A 14,488-nucleotide genomic window follows, 5' to 3' on the forward strand; every position below is an offset into this window, starting at 1 on the left:
TATTACATGGGTAAGTAAAGGTTGATAGCATTGCATGTCATCAATTTTCCTGTATGTATGTGCATAGGATGAAAGTTGTATCCCTGAAGTGGTCAGCATGTGTACTATCCTTTGCCTGTTGGCCAGAATGAGGGCATATTGTGCACATCTATGCCTAGCTACACCTACAGCACCTGGTGGTTCCCCTTCTGAGTCCTCTCCTGCATGTGGCTGTGGTGACCTTGCCACTGGTGGTGGAATGTGTGCCCTTTCCACTTAATATTCCTGTTGTAGCTGTTTTCTCAGGACAATATTGTGTAAGATACCGCAGACAGTGATAATTTTGGTACAAGTACTGGGATCGCACTGCAGGGCCTCCCCTCAATGTATCTAGGCACCAAATCTGCGACTTCAGCAGCCCAAACATATGCTCTATGATATTTCTTGTTTGTGTGGGTGCATCCATGGGTGGGTGTGCATTTCTGTTGGGTATCATCAGGCATGGTTTGAGTGCATACCCTGCATTACCCGGTAAATGGACTTGTGTGATATCCCCCCCAGGAAAACCTCTAGTAGAACTGTGAGTTGTGCCAGATATGTGAGTTTTGGCAAGTGCCAGGGTTGCCAGCACACACATTCAGGATGATTCCCTAAATTTTACACAAGACATGGTAGTTAATGGAGTGGAAGCCCATTATGTTTATGTAGATCCTTTCCTGTTCCCTGAGTGGTCCTTTGATCTCAATGTGCATGCAGTCTATAACACCCAGGACTTCAGGGAAGTATGCTATGGGGTAGACATCCTGCATAGCTGTGGCTCTGTCCTCAGGGTATGGGGAAATATATAGAGTCAATGGCATGGTGTAGCAAAGCATTCAGGAATTGATGTAGGATCCTGAATGCTGCCTGTGACTCCCTCAGCATGTCCCCTGTTGGTCTCTGGAAGGTTCTTGTAGCTAAAATTCTGAGTGCTACACATACCTTAGTCTCCACAGGTATTGGTTACCCTCAATTTGCATTTGTTGCTAGTTGAGGATGATGGAGGTTGCAGAGCTCCTGGAGAGGGTCTCTATTCATCCTGTAGGACTCTACTTTTTCCACCTCATGTGGACTATGAAAAGTTATATGGCGTCTAAACACCCTCCTTCTTTTTGGCCAAAGTCTATTTGCAGCAGCAGCAACAGTAGCAACAGCATAGAGCTGAGCCTGTTGCAGCACATACACATGCAGAGGAACAGTAGCAGCCCCTAACATTCTTTCCATATAGTGTAGTTTCTGTGGCTGTATTCCAATATGTTTTGGAATTCGAGGCCAAAACCTACACTAAGTAAACATGATTGCTTTATAGCTTGTTGAATAGCTTTGCCATCTTGAATTGGTTGATTAGCATACAATTCAGCTGCTTATGCTGTAATTGGCATGCCACAATGGTAGCCATGTTTAAAAGGCTTTACTCAGCATGTAGAGCTACTTACTGAATACATATGATTTTTGTGAGACATGTATGGTTTATTGAATCTAGCCAATTGTTTCACTTTTTCACTTGATCTTAGTAAACTCTTATAATGGTCCTTGTAGTTTCACTCAGTTATGTCCCTCGAACTCTAAAATGTAGACTTAATATTCCTACCTTTTTAGGAAGGTAATTAGCACCATTATATCTTATAAATGTTTGTTTTAAAATATATTCTCCCTACAGCATATGTTTTTTTTGTTTGAAACAGCAAGTGTTGCCATTTACCAAGTTTTTTCTGCACTATCAGAAAATCAGAACAATTACCTAGTTGTATAGAAATCAGTGTACAATTGTCATTTTTCTGTCTGGTACAGCAAATGGAATGGTGGGGCTTGCAAAATCACTGCCTTAATGCCCGATTATTATTATTATTATTATTATTATTATTATTATTATTATTATTATTATTATTATTATTAGATAAAGCATCAATGTGAACATGTGAGAATGCCTGAAGAAAGAAAAGAATGACTTTTCAACACCTGCTGATGTTCCAATTTATATCATTAAATGTGAGTGGAGACAGGTAAAGTCAGTGGGGAAAAGAGGCAGAGAAATGCAGGTCTAGGAGTGCTGCAAGATGTTTGGATTTTGTCTGTTTTTTTTCCCAGCCAAAGATGCAACCCTCATGACAATCATAATCTAATAAATCAGAAGCAACCTCAATCTCTTGGATATCTGGTCTATATACAACCTGATGTTGCACTCTTGAATATGAATAAGTTAGTACCTGATCCTGGGATTCATAAAGGATTGCACTGTAGGTGCTAAAATCTGCAGTCAAAAGAGTCTGTTTCAATATCTGCTGGAAATCTGTTTCAATGTTTGCTGGAAATGCATTTGAGAGACACATTAGCCACAATGAGGAAAGACCTCACTGTCAGCTAATTCACACATCCCTTTCTTGCATGGTGTTATGCAGCTAATGCTAGTAAATAATGTTCTGCAGTAATCACCTCTGGTCACCCATCCATTGCATTTGCACAGGTATGCCCTTCATGCATTCTCACACACATGCATACTTTCAAAGAAGCACACGTATGCACACACACATGGACACTTCCGCATACCTGTTACCTGTCCCTTAATTACCCTGATGTAGCCTCTTATTATTTGCATACCTTTTGTAAGTCACAGATGAGGACAGTCAGACGATTATGTCAGACATTAGCGTTTCTTCCTTAGAATTCAGGAAATGCATTGTGATGCTAGCCCCATAGTTACAGTAACTTTCAAAGTTAATTGGAGTAATATTAAAAATTTCTCCCTGGATTCACATAGTGTTCCTCCCAGATTTGTCTAGGAAATCTTCACTGCAAGCATTTAACGGAATGATAGCCAGCCCCATAAGGACACATCTACATAACTTTTCTTGATTTTACATAATGCTGCTGTTTTTGGCTCATATACGTGTCCTGTTCCTCACAACTCATGGACCATTACAGTTAATCACTGATGCCAAACAATACAGTTTCATGGGTATTATCATTCAAAAATATATCAGGATGCAAAATCAAGTTCTTTATGAAGTCATCAGTTGAAAGAGAAGGTTGTATCTGTTTTGTTAAGGCACCAGCTTCTGCATGAATGGTACTGGGTTTGAAACATTTCCACCTTATTATTATTTTTGAAATGACCTTGGGTAGTATTCAGTCTTCTTGGTGTCGGGTGATAGTGAAGATGCCTTAAGCTTTGCTTTGTTAAGGCACTGCTCTGTGCACCTTGAGCAGGATTTGAAACTCTTTCTCCTTGATTTATTTTTAAGATATAGTGTACTTTGCTTCATTTTCCAGGTGTCTAATGTTAGCACAGAGTGCAAAAGCACTGCTGTCTGTACTGAGGGTGCAGGGTTTGATGCCCTTCTTCTCTGTATTTTTTTAAAGAGTCAGAGTTCTTTACACCATCTACCTGGTGTGTAGTATTAGTGTAGTGGACCCAAGAACTGTTTTCTGTCCCTAGGGTACAAGGTTGACTTTTAAGTGGCTTAGAGTAATACTTAAATAGTATCCTTGATGACCACTGCCCCCCCCATCTATACATTTTTGTATTGGAAAACTGTAATAATTTGTACTTTTTAAATGACTGTAGGAAAATATATTAAGGGTATTCCTGAATTTTTGTTTCATCCCATACATATATCTTTCTTGCTGCGAAACTGTTTTATTCAATTTTCAAGTGAGTTAAGAATAGTATTTAAATCTGCCTGGTGTCAAGTACCCCTACTACTGCAGAATTTACTTGTTAGTCTATAGAAGTGTAGTGGTGTGCCCAACCCCCCACACCAATTCTCTACTGAGGCCAATCTTCCCTCTCCATATGCTCACACATGCATACACACACACATACACACATGTACACACCTGCCACCACTACCTGTCTGCCAAACTCCCTATGACTTAACTCTAATTCAGTCTAATCCACTGAAAGTAATAGGTAAATTCAAACTTTGGGCCAAGTAAATTAACCCAAATGGTCATGCTAACTTCCATGTAAATGCCTTACAACAGGCATTTCTGGTGAACACAAATGCTAATTAACATAGGCTGCTCCTCAGAAAGAATGTCTCATTAACATATAGCTCAGCCAAGGAGATGCCCCACCAACAGACCACATAGGATTACTGAAGGGTACCTATCTCAGAAGTGGCCACTGTCAGAGATAGCAGTCTTTGTTAGATTTTTCTGCTCGTGGCAGGTATGTCTTAATCTGGCTCCAAATGACTTGTGTTTAGAAGTTTCAATATTATGGGGTCATTTAGTTGTAATATGTTTCAGAACAGAATAAAACTGTTTCCTCTAATTTATTACTTCAGTTATGTTAATACAGTCTGGTCCATTCAAGTCTTTTGTCTATCTCTCAATGTTATATAAATAGTGAAGAAACATCTAAAGGTTCTCTCAAGTACTTTTAAAACCTATTTCCAATAACATGGTTTTCCAAAACACAATCAAAATGACATGACACATTTATTTAGTTCCTATTGTGCTTGCTTATAGCAATATTGAGAAATGTTACCTGGAAACATTTGCTTAAAGGATGGCTGTACTCTAAATGCAATGGTTTGTATCGTAAGAATATATGATGATGATGACATCTTCATGTTCCTTTCCAACCATTCCTTCTCTTCTCTTGAAAATGAACCTCAGACTGATTTTCATGTCCTTATTCAATGGGACAATCATAAATAAATACTGCTAAACTCCTCTAAAACAAAAAAAAAAAAACATTTTTTGGCACTAGAAAAATCTCACTCCTATCTCCAGGCTTCTAGAAATCCATGAGCATCTTAATAACACTATAGAAAATGTCACTTCCCTTCTTAAATTTCCAAATCAACACGTTCAAATAAGTAATAACTTTTCTATTCTGTGCTAATAGGATCTCCAGTTTTCTATCCTGACCTTGTAGAAATGGCGAAGGTAAAAGTATGTTAGTAGCTCAGCTAGAATACTGTTTCCTGCTAATTGCTGCAGCATCTAAAAGAAATATATCAACCACTCAGTCTACTTCAAATGCTATTTTCAGATTCATTACTTTCTTCCCAAAAAAATGAACACAACTGCAAAACCATTGAAAAGGCTAACTGGAAACTTATGAAACAACATATTGACTTTCTACTTCTGTCTCAACTATTTAAACTTATCAAGAATGACACTTTCCCTAAATTAACTTCCAGAGTACTCGTATATACTAACATACAAGCTCAGACATCTTAACTACTCATGTCCTATCCTCCAAAGCCCCCAAACTAGGCTTCGCTGCTCAGATCATGCTTTCTCAATCCTTAGGCCCAAACTGGGAAAATATCCTATTTTCTTCTTAAAGATAATTCCTCTTACCCCATTTTCATTTACAAATAAAAGCACATATCAAGAGTCTGGGAAAATGTAACTGCTGTCTCTCTGCTCTTATAGTTTAACCTCTTCATTCCCTCTGACTCCATTTTTGATTGTGATTCTTTCAGTATGCCAACTCTAGTTTTTAGCTTTATATTTAATGCATGCATATATTTTCTTTTTCACTCGCCCATTATATAATATAATTTATGTAATGCATTTATTCCCTCAAACCAACTATGATGTTCACTTTGTATACAATATATGTATATATTGCATATTGCCATCCACTCTGTATACAATGTCACGTAATTATTTGTGACACCCCACCTCTGGCCCAGTAATCAAGGAGACTCAATCCTCACCACTAGCCCCAGTGGGGACGTACATTGGGAGGATGACAGGTACACACACAGTATTTCCAGATGCAGCTCACTGCATCAAGTGCAATTTCCCTTAAGAGCACATAGAGACCAAAGTCAGTCCGGGGATGGTTTCTCCCTCTTTCTCCAGATCCCAAATTAGACCCCCCCCCCACTGCCACAGCTACAGAGTTGAGATCTCAGCTGAGTGGCCAAGTCAAGACCTCCAGCAACTTCTCTGTACAACAAGTGCTTTGTTTCCCTGCCCAAGTAGCTGACAGACACACTCCTGGATATTTGTTTTACACACACACACACACACACACACACACACACACACACACACACACACACATACACACACCTGGGAAAGGCTGGCACAGGTTTTCTAGCTATGCCCCGTTCTGCCCAGACTATAAGGCAGTTGTTACTGCCACCACTCACCTCTTTATCAGCTATTTTAAGGCCCTTAACAAAGGGTGTCCAATCTTACTGTGTAATGTTACTATCAATCCAAATGGTAGTTTGACCAAGAGCAAGGCTACTAGAAGTGGCCGACACTTTGTCACCAAATAAATATCCAAGTACTCTCAGAACATAAATATGCCTCTACACAGATCAGCCACAATGAAAGATTTAAATATATTTAATAATAAATAATAAAAGAACAAAAAAATACTTGGTATATACTTACAGTTACATCACAGTTCAAAATCACAGGAAATATTTAAAACAACATTGCATTTGAGTCTCAAATATATAAAGAAAAACATCTAAGCTAAGATTTGCTGTATTCCTGACTGTGTCTAAGAGAATTACTGTCCCCTATTAACTTCTTCAGAGCAAGCAAGGCAGATGTGGTGAGTGGATCTTGATGTTGTCAGGTCAAAGACAAAATACAGAATACAAAATGTCTCCCAGAGAGTTCTTACATTAATATCTCAAATATTACTGCTGGGATAGCTTGCAGAATTACATAATTTCTTGTCATCTAACTCTACCCCAGGTAAAACTCCCACTGCTCAAAGCTGGCAGTATTTAGCATCAACCTATGAAAATTCATAAACTTCAGATATTTTGGCAAATGGTGAAAGTTGTAAAATAATTGACATTCCTCCACATTTAAAGACAATGCAGGAAACTTCTCTAGTACAGACATTATGTCTCCTGCTGTACTGAAACTGAAAGGTAACATCTTTTTATTGCATAGCCATAAGGTCATTTAATTTTAGCTATGTTTCTGAAGTTAAACTTCTGTATTCCAGTAGGGCATGTTGTGGATACATTTTTAAGCTCAGTACTTTACAAACCCTTTTCAACACACACTTCTGTACCAGCAGTTTGATATACACATAACATACAGTTGTAATACAGTTGTAACACAAGCATCTTACACAAATCCTTTTTTATACTCACCAAAGACATATAATTATTTACAAAATTCAAGATAACTGGACTGGCAGTACCTCCTTTCATGACACTATTCTATAACTATTGTGTTTTCCCTGGACTGGGACTGAAATGGGTGCAATGAGATCAATGTTCTACCTCAGCTAACAAATTCAAAATAAAATAAAATAAAATAATATTTTCCTCTCTAGACAATGATTCCCATATTTTTACATTTTATTAAAACATTACTTAGCAGTTTGTTTACCTCTGTGGTATTTCTATTCTGGTTAAGGTCCTTAGTGTGCATCTTGTTGAAGCTGCATGGAATTTTATGATATTTTCCTGGGATTTTTTCTACTCTGTTCTTATATAATTTTGACTATCACATCTGAAAGCTTTTTTGCTAAGCAAAGCACACACAGTAAAGAACCAGCAGATTTTTTTTTTGTTATTTCATGTATTTACACCAGACGTTATGACACTATTTGGGCTCAACATTTTCAACTCTTTGAATGTGTAGCATCATGAAAAACTGAATTCATTCCATTCTATTCCCTTGCCTGGTATCATAAAGTTACTGAGACTTCTGTGGTCTGTAGGTTAACAAACTTGGTACCAAGTGGCATCAATTTCACTGAGTAACCTAGACTTTGTAAAACACTCAATATGACACTCTTACTTAGGGAAGGAAGGTGGAAGAAAGGTTGTGAAACTTATAAAATATTTAAAAAGTTATGTTATCACCAACTTTGATTGATGGGACACAATATATAATGGAAACAAACACATAAGAGTCACTGCAAAAATCCACTGACATTTTAACTACAATTCTGAAATCTGGCAGTATTTTTCACTATATCAATTCTAAGTGACTGGGATTGCAGTCTCAGAGGCGTGAATGGGGCACAGTAATCTCGTTAGCTATACCCTTTCCATGTATTACAGGCAATAATTATCTTATTTAAGAAAAATAAGGTCATGTAAGCATATTTACTCTTATGAGGTCATTCCGTGTTAGGAAAAAAAAAATATTAAGAAGTATATTTTGCTGCTAGAATGCCCGGATTGTGTAAAACTTCATAACAAGACAAAAATGCATTTTTTTTCAGTTTCTCATCACAGTGGCCATTTAAGGGATTTTTGAGCCAAATAGACTCTCATGTGCCAGGATATCAGGTTAGCACTGGAGATGTACAGTATCTCACAGATTTATATAAGAAGACATCTTATATGATTGCCCTCAGCTCACAGGATACTCTGCAGATATGCAGAGTTTGCTATAGGTACTTGGTCTGATAATGTGATCATTATGAGAACACTTGGCTATATTGCACCTAAGTTTCACAAGGCATTCTACGGTCCCAGTATTATCGTCTAGATAATACTGACTGTGACCAGAAAGATACAGCAAGACAATGAAAAAGTACTCTTACTCTCCACTAGTTAGACAACTTAAATCTTTGTTGTACATTGTTTACTAGGGCAACAAAAAAGTTATTGTGGCAATGGACTGTGAGACTAAATTAGGCCTCTGGTTAAACCAGGTGAATAATCAGTATTTATAATCATGCATATTGCTTAACTAATTAGATGCTGTTTTGACGTATTCATTACAGTAGTAATATGCTGAAACTTAACATGTATTGCAGAGTATATAGTTACTTTTAAAGGTATTTCTGAATAACACATTCATCTACATCATCTGTGCTTCAGTATGATTTTTGTAATGTGTATATACATGTATATGACAAACATATTTCAAGGCATAAAATAACTTAAAGTTTAGCATAAGTCTAGCAGTTTCACTGTAAGGTTCAGTAACATTTCTCTGAAATGAAAGTGAATGCTGTAGATTTATGGCTGACTAAGTTTGCAGATGATTGCAAGCTGGGGGTTATTATCAACTCTCCTGCTGGCACTAACAATCTTCAAGAAAGTCTCTCTGACTAGCAAATAATGCCAAAGCCATAGTCCTAAGCTCAGTGCTAAGAAATGCATAATTGTACCCTTTGGGAGGTCAACCATCCTGGCTAATTACCATGTTGATAAGAGTCGACTCAGTGGTCACGGATATGGATACGCACGTAGACAGTGGCCTTATCTTTGACCACCATGTGGCCACAGTGGAGAGGAAATCCTTTTATGCTGTGCAAATTATAAGTAAGAGCATGGCATCTAGGTCCAAGAGGTCATTACCACATGGTACTCCACCCTTATCAGACCAATCATAGAGTACAGTGCTCCCTTTGGTATGTACCTGACCAGGCATGTGCAGCAACTAGAGCAAACTCAGAGGTTACTTACAAAAAGAATACAAGGTTTAACAAACCTGCAGAGAGTCTTAAAGTCCTTTCCTCTACTCAATCTCCTATAGATTGCTGAAGAGTGATTTATGCCTGGCTTACAAGGCATCCACAAACCCCACATCTAACCCCACATCCTACACATTCATAAGTCAAAGAGTACCAGAAATACAAGGTCTAGGGACCTGAATTTTGTCTCTGACTTAAACAGGACATACTAGAGAGTCAGATATATGTCCCAGAGGCTCCCCCTCCTATGGAACAGGCTTACCATCCATGTGAAACTGAGTTACTCTATTATTCAGTTTAAGTGCAACCTAGACCAGTGGATGGGGAATAGGAAATTTACACCAGGCATGGTGCCCATGTCCCTTATGGACAGAGGCAGTTTATAAATGCCTGGCTCTCAATGTCCTATTTGGATACAGGATGTCATTATTCTTTCGGGAAAGCTTATCTATGAATCTATGAATGTATACAAGAAAACATGCTTCATTCCAGTTTGCAATAATTTAAGCCAAGGTGGAAAATATAACTGCACAGGATGTTGTTTTGCATGGTTAATGCAACAGTGATAAACTATGCAAACACTGTAGCATATATTGGCGGTTCTTGTCTATTTCAGGAAATGTATTTGTGGCAGGTGGTTTACTTTTGTAAGAGTAATATTATAACTTGTCACTTTGCTTCTTTTGTACCTACAAGCCAGGTCTCTGCTTTCAATTGAAGTCTTTTTTTTTTGTCTTGAATGTATTAAGAAAAAGGGCAACTGGCTTTTCAAAATTGTTCAAAATTTTGAAAATAACTTTCATGAAAAACAGTTTCGGGCTGATATGAAAAATGTTTAGTTATGGGAGATGTACATGACATTGAAATGCATTCTAAAATGTATAGCTAGCCTAAGTAAACAACATTGCATTTTCCTTTCTAATAGCTGTACATCTAGAGTGAGAAATGATGCATTACAATAGCTTCACATCTACAAAATCACACTAATGGAGAGCTGCAATTGAATTCCTTCACTTTTCAAAATGTGAATAAAGGACATGTCTATTATTCATAGCAGCACATTTGATTTAGAGCATAACAGTCAGGCACTCATCTTGTCATAATGATCCTACAGCCATTTGCTAAACAGTCAACTGTAAGTATTAGATGTGAGTGTCCTTATCTTGCAAACTAATTCTGCAGATGAGCCGTGTAGTGCTAAGAGTACAAAATAAAAAAACATCTGTCAATTCTCAGCTACTTCTCTAATGCTCAAATCCTTATCGATGCTCAGTGATGTGCAAGTCTTCAGTCTGTGTCACATAAGTTTGTGGACTTCATTTTTCTCCAATAATATCTGATATTCATGGAAAACAGTATTGCACAACAATGTTTGTGTGATACAAATCACTAAGCTATAAAAAGTACTGTTGGGAATGACACATATCAAGACATTAGCAAATGATCATATAGGCCCATCCTTTGTTTAATAGTGACAACAACAGAGGATTACGGTTTGGAGTTGTTAATGAGCAACTTCTTGTAGTTAATGGTGCATTGCTCAATTCATTTTATCTCAATTTGCCTACTGTGTGACACTTAGTAAGTGAATTTACCAGGCAATGCTTCTTAAGAGACCCTGAAAATGGTCACTTTTGTCCAGTGGGCATACTCAATTAAATGAATTAAAAAAATGACTGTGGTCAGAATGAATTGTGACATTATTTCTTTAACTCTGTGTGTACAAGCAGAAATGAAATGTCTTAAAATGGCCAAAAATAAATAAATAAATAAACAAATCCAGTAAATAAACAAGTGTGATTTGATTTTGTTTTGGATTTGTGTAAAGCATAGGCTTGTGTAAAACTGTTGCCTAAAGTATGAGCACAATTTTACATATTTATTGAATTGTTTGTTTGCTATTTGTTAATTTTGTGAGCTACCCTAGAGATATTTTCACACATGGCCAGAACCAAAGGCACTTTTCAGAGTTGGAAAAATACTGTGCATTTATACATAGCACATTAATTGCAGTTAAATAACACCACAAAGTTACATATCATTGTGCTTGTATGGTATAACAGACTTTAGCAAGCAAGACACTTAAATTTAGTTAATTTCATTTGTGGACACACATGCATACCAAAGACCTATAAAATTATTTTAATAATTTTTATGCTACCCTATCATCTGGTAGATGTAGCCCTCCCAAAGGATGCATAAATATACATGGTGTTCTATACTTCTCATGTATCACATTCCCCTTGACAGAATAAGTCTATTTCTAAACGCACAGAAAGAATAGTTGTGTAAAATCTTATCATAACCATAGATGCCTCTTCAGTGTTGCAGTATTCCAGTTGTGGGATTTTCTGCCCTCAGGAGACTCGTACATCGGCTCCTATACAAAAGGTTTAGCTTGGCTGTTGCAGCTGCATGGGACATCACACGTAGGGCCATAAACCAGGGGCTTAAATGTGGCATCTGCATGCACAATCTTCAGAACTTGAAGGCCAGCAGGTAGAGAGGAAGGCCTAGCAGGAGGGATGCCAGTGGGGGCAGGTGTGTGGCCTTGGTGTCATTTAGTAGATTAATTAGATGCTGGACTTAGCTGGGACTAAAGGAGCAAGTATATGGGCTAATGGTGGGTGGGAAGGAATACTGCAACATGGAAGAGAAGGACATCTATGGTTATGGCAAGATTTTACACAACTATTCTATGTCCTTCTCCTTCTATTCCTATGTTGCAGTATTCCAGTTGTAGGAGAGTACCACAGCTTAGGTGCATGAAAGGGAGGTGGATGCTGAAGAGGATTCTGCAAAGCCCTGTAGGATGGCTCTGGTGAATCCTGCCCTAGCTCTGGAAACTTGGTTCAGTTTGTAATGTTTGGTAAAAGTGTGGATTGTGGATCAAGTGGCTGCTTTCATGATGGATGCCATGCCCAGACCTCTCAAGAATACCTTGGAGGCAGCCACTTCCCTAGTGGAATGGGCCTTTACTCCTACTGGAGGGTCTTTTCCATGGTGAGTGTAATAGAGACAAATAGTTTTCCTGATCCAGCAAGTGATGGTTTGTTTGGAGACTGCCTTGCCCAGGGCTCTGGGGTGAAAGGAGACAAAGAGCAGCTTAGATTTCCTAATAGTTCTGGTTTTGTCCAGGTAGAATATAAGTTGCCTGTGCACATCCAAGGAGTGCAGTATCCTCTCCCCTTCATTAGTGGGGGAGGGAAAGAAAGTGGGTAAGTGGATAGATTGGTTTAGAGACAAGTCATTGACCACCTTGGGCATAAAGGAGGGATTGGTCCACAGGGTGACTCTGTCTTTGTGGAAGGTGATGCAGGGTTGGCAGGCCATTAAGCTCTGAGACCTTTCTAGCTGAAGTGATAGCCACCAGCAGGATGGTTTTCCAAGTACACATTTGTAAGGAAGAAAAAACAGCTGGTTCGAAAGGGTGCTGGTTTAGATTTTCCAGGATGTAATTGAGGACCCAGGATGGAGGGATATGTTTCTTTGGTGCCCTCATGTGTAATACCCCTTTAAGGAAGAGCTTTATGTCAAGCCTGGCTAGCAAGGGAGGATCCAGGGGCAAGTAGGCTGATATAGCAGAAAGGTGTACTTTCACTGAAGAGTAAAAAAGTCCGCTTTTAACCAGTTGACACACATAAGTAAGATCAAGGGGGGCATCTGCCAGACAGGGCTCCCTCCCCTTGTCCAGGCACCAGTTAGTAAATCTTTCCCACTTAACTAAGTAAGATTTTCTGGTGATAGGTTTCCTTGCCTCCCTCTGGACTGAAGGCATATCCTCTGAGTAGTGGTGTCTGAATGAGATCAAAGGTTTATCACCCACAGAGTCAGGGATAACATCTTCAAGTGTGGATGAAGGAGAGTTCCTTTTTCTTGTGTCAGTAGGCCCACCTTTTAGGGTAAATTGTAGTGATTGCCCTTGGCTAGATTGAGAAGTAGGGGGAAGCAGTACTGCCTTGGCCAGTAGGGTGTCACTAACAAGATTTTTGGTTTGCCCTTCTGTATTTTCAGGAGGACTTTCTGAATCATTGGAAAGGGGGAAGGCATAAAGAAACATCTCCTCCCAAGAGATCCTGAAAATGTCCACTCTCCAGGTTAGAGGGGAGCGTATCTTTGAGCAGAAGTTTTGCAGTTGCCTGTTCTGGGGGAGGCAAACAGGTCTATTTGTGGAGTACCCCACCGATGGACTATGTCTAGGAAGACCCCCCCCCATCCAGCATCCATTCGTGCTGTGGTGAGGTGGTCCTGCTTAGGAGGTCTGCTTGTTTGTTGTCCTGTGAGGGGATGTAGGTCACCTGCAGGATTAGGTTGTGGCAAGAGGCTAAGTCCCATATCAGCAGGGTCAACCTGCAGAGCTGGTAGGCCTTTGTTCCTCCCTATTTGTTGAGATACCACATAACTGTGGTGTTGTAGGTCACTACCTGGAGCACCCCTGGGACCAGAAGGGGAATAATGGTCTTTAAGGCTAGGAGGACTGCTGTCATTTTCCTGATATTGATGTGCTTGCTCTGTAGAGAAGGGTGCCAGTTTTCCTGGACCCTGTAGGATGCCAGAGTTGCACCCCACCCTGAATATGAGGCATCTGTATGCATTGTTTGGGTTGGGGTGGGTGGTTGCAAGGGGAGTCCCAGGTTTAGATGGACTTGCTGGATCCACCAGCTGCTTTCTTTCTTCAGACAGGGAAGGAGAGAAATCTCCTGTTCTAAGGGATGTAGGCGTTGGGACCAAATGTTTTTGAGGTACCACTGTAGCTTGACCATATGCATCCTGGCCAGTGGTAGCATGGAGATGGTAGCTGCCATTAAGCCCAGGAGACACAGGAATTGCCTTGCCGTCACCTTCTGGGAATGGAGAGTTTTATGGACGTGAGCAGTCAGCGATAGAACCTTGTCTTGTGGAAAAAGGCCTTCATTTTGTCCATCCTAATTCTGCAGCCTAGGAAAATCTTGTCCTGGTCTAGGCTCAAAGAGGACTTTGGGAAGTTGATGGTAAACCCCAGATTTTGCAGAAGGGACATGGTGAAGAGCAGGTGCCTTGAGAGAGTATCTTTGGACTCTGCTAGTATTAAGATGTCATCCAGATAAGGGT

Source organism: Protopterus annectens, chromosome 2.part2, assembly GCF_019279795.1.
Source record: "Protopterus annectens isolate FY-2018-M chromosome 2.part2, PAN1.0, whole genome shotgun sequence".
In the NCBI taxonomy this organism is placed as follows: domain Eukaryota; kingdom Metazoa; phylum Chordata; order Ceratodontiformes; family Protopteridae; genus Protopterus; species Protopterus annectens.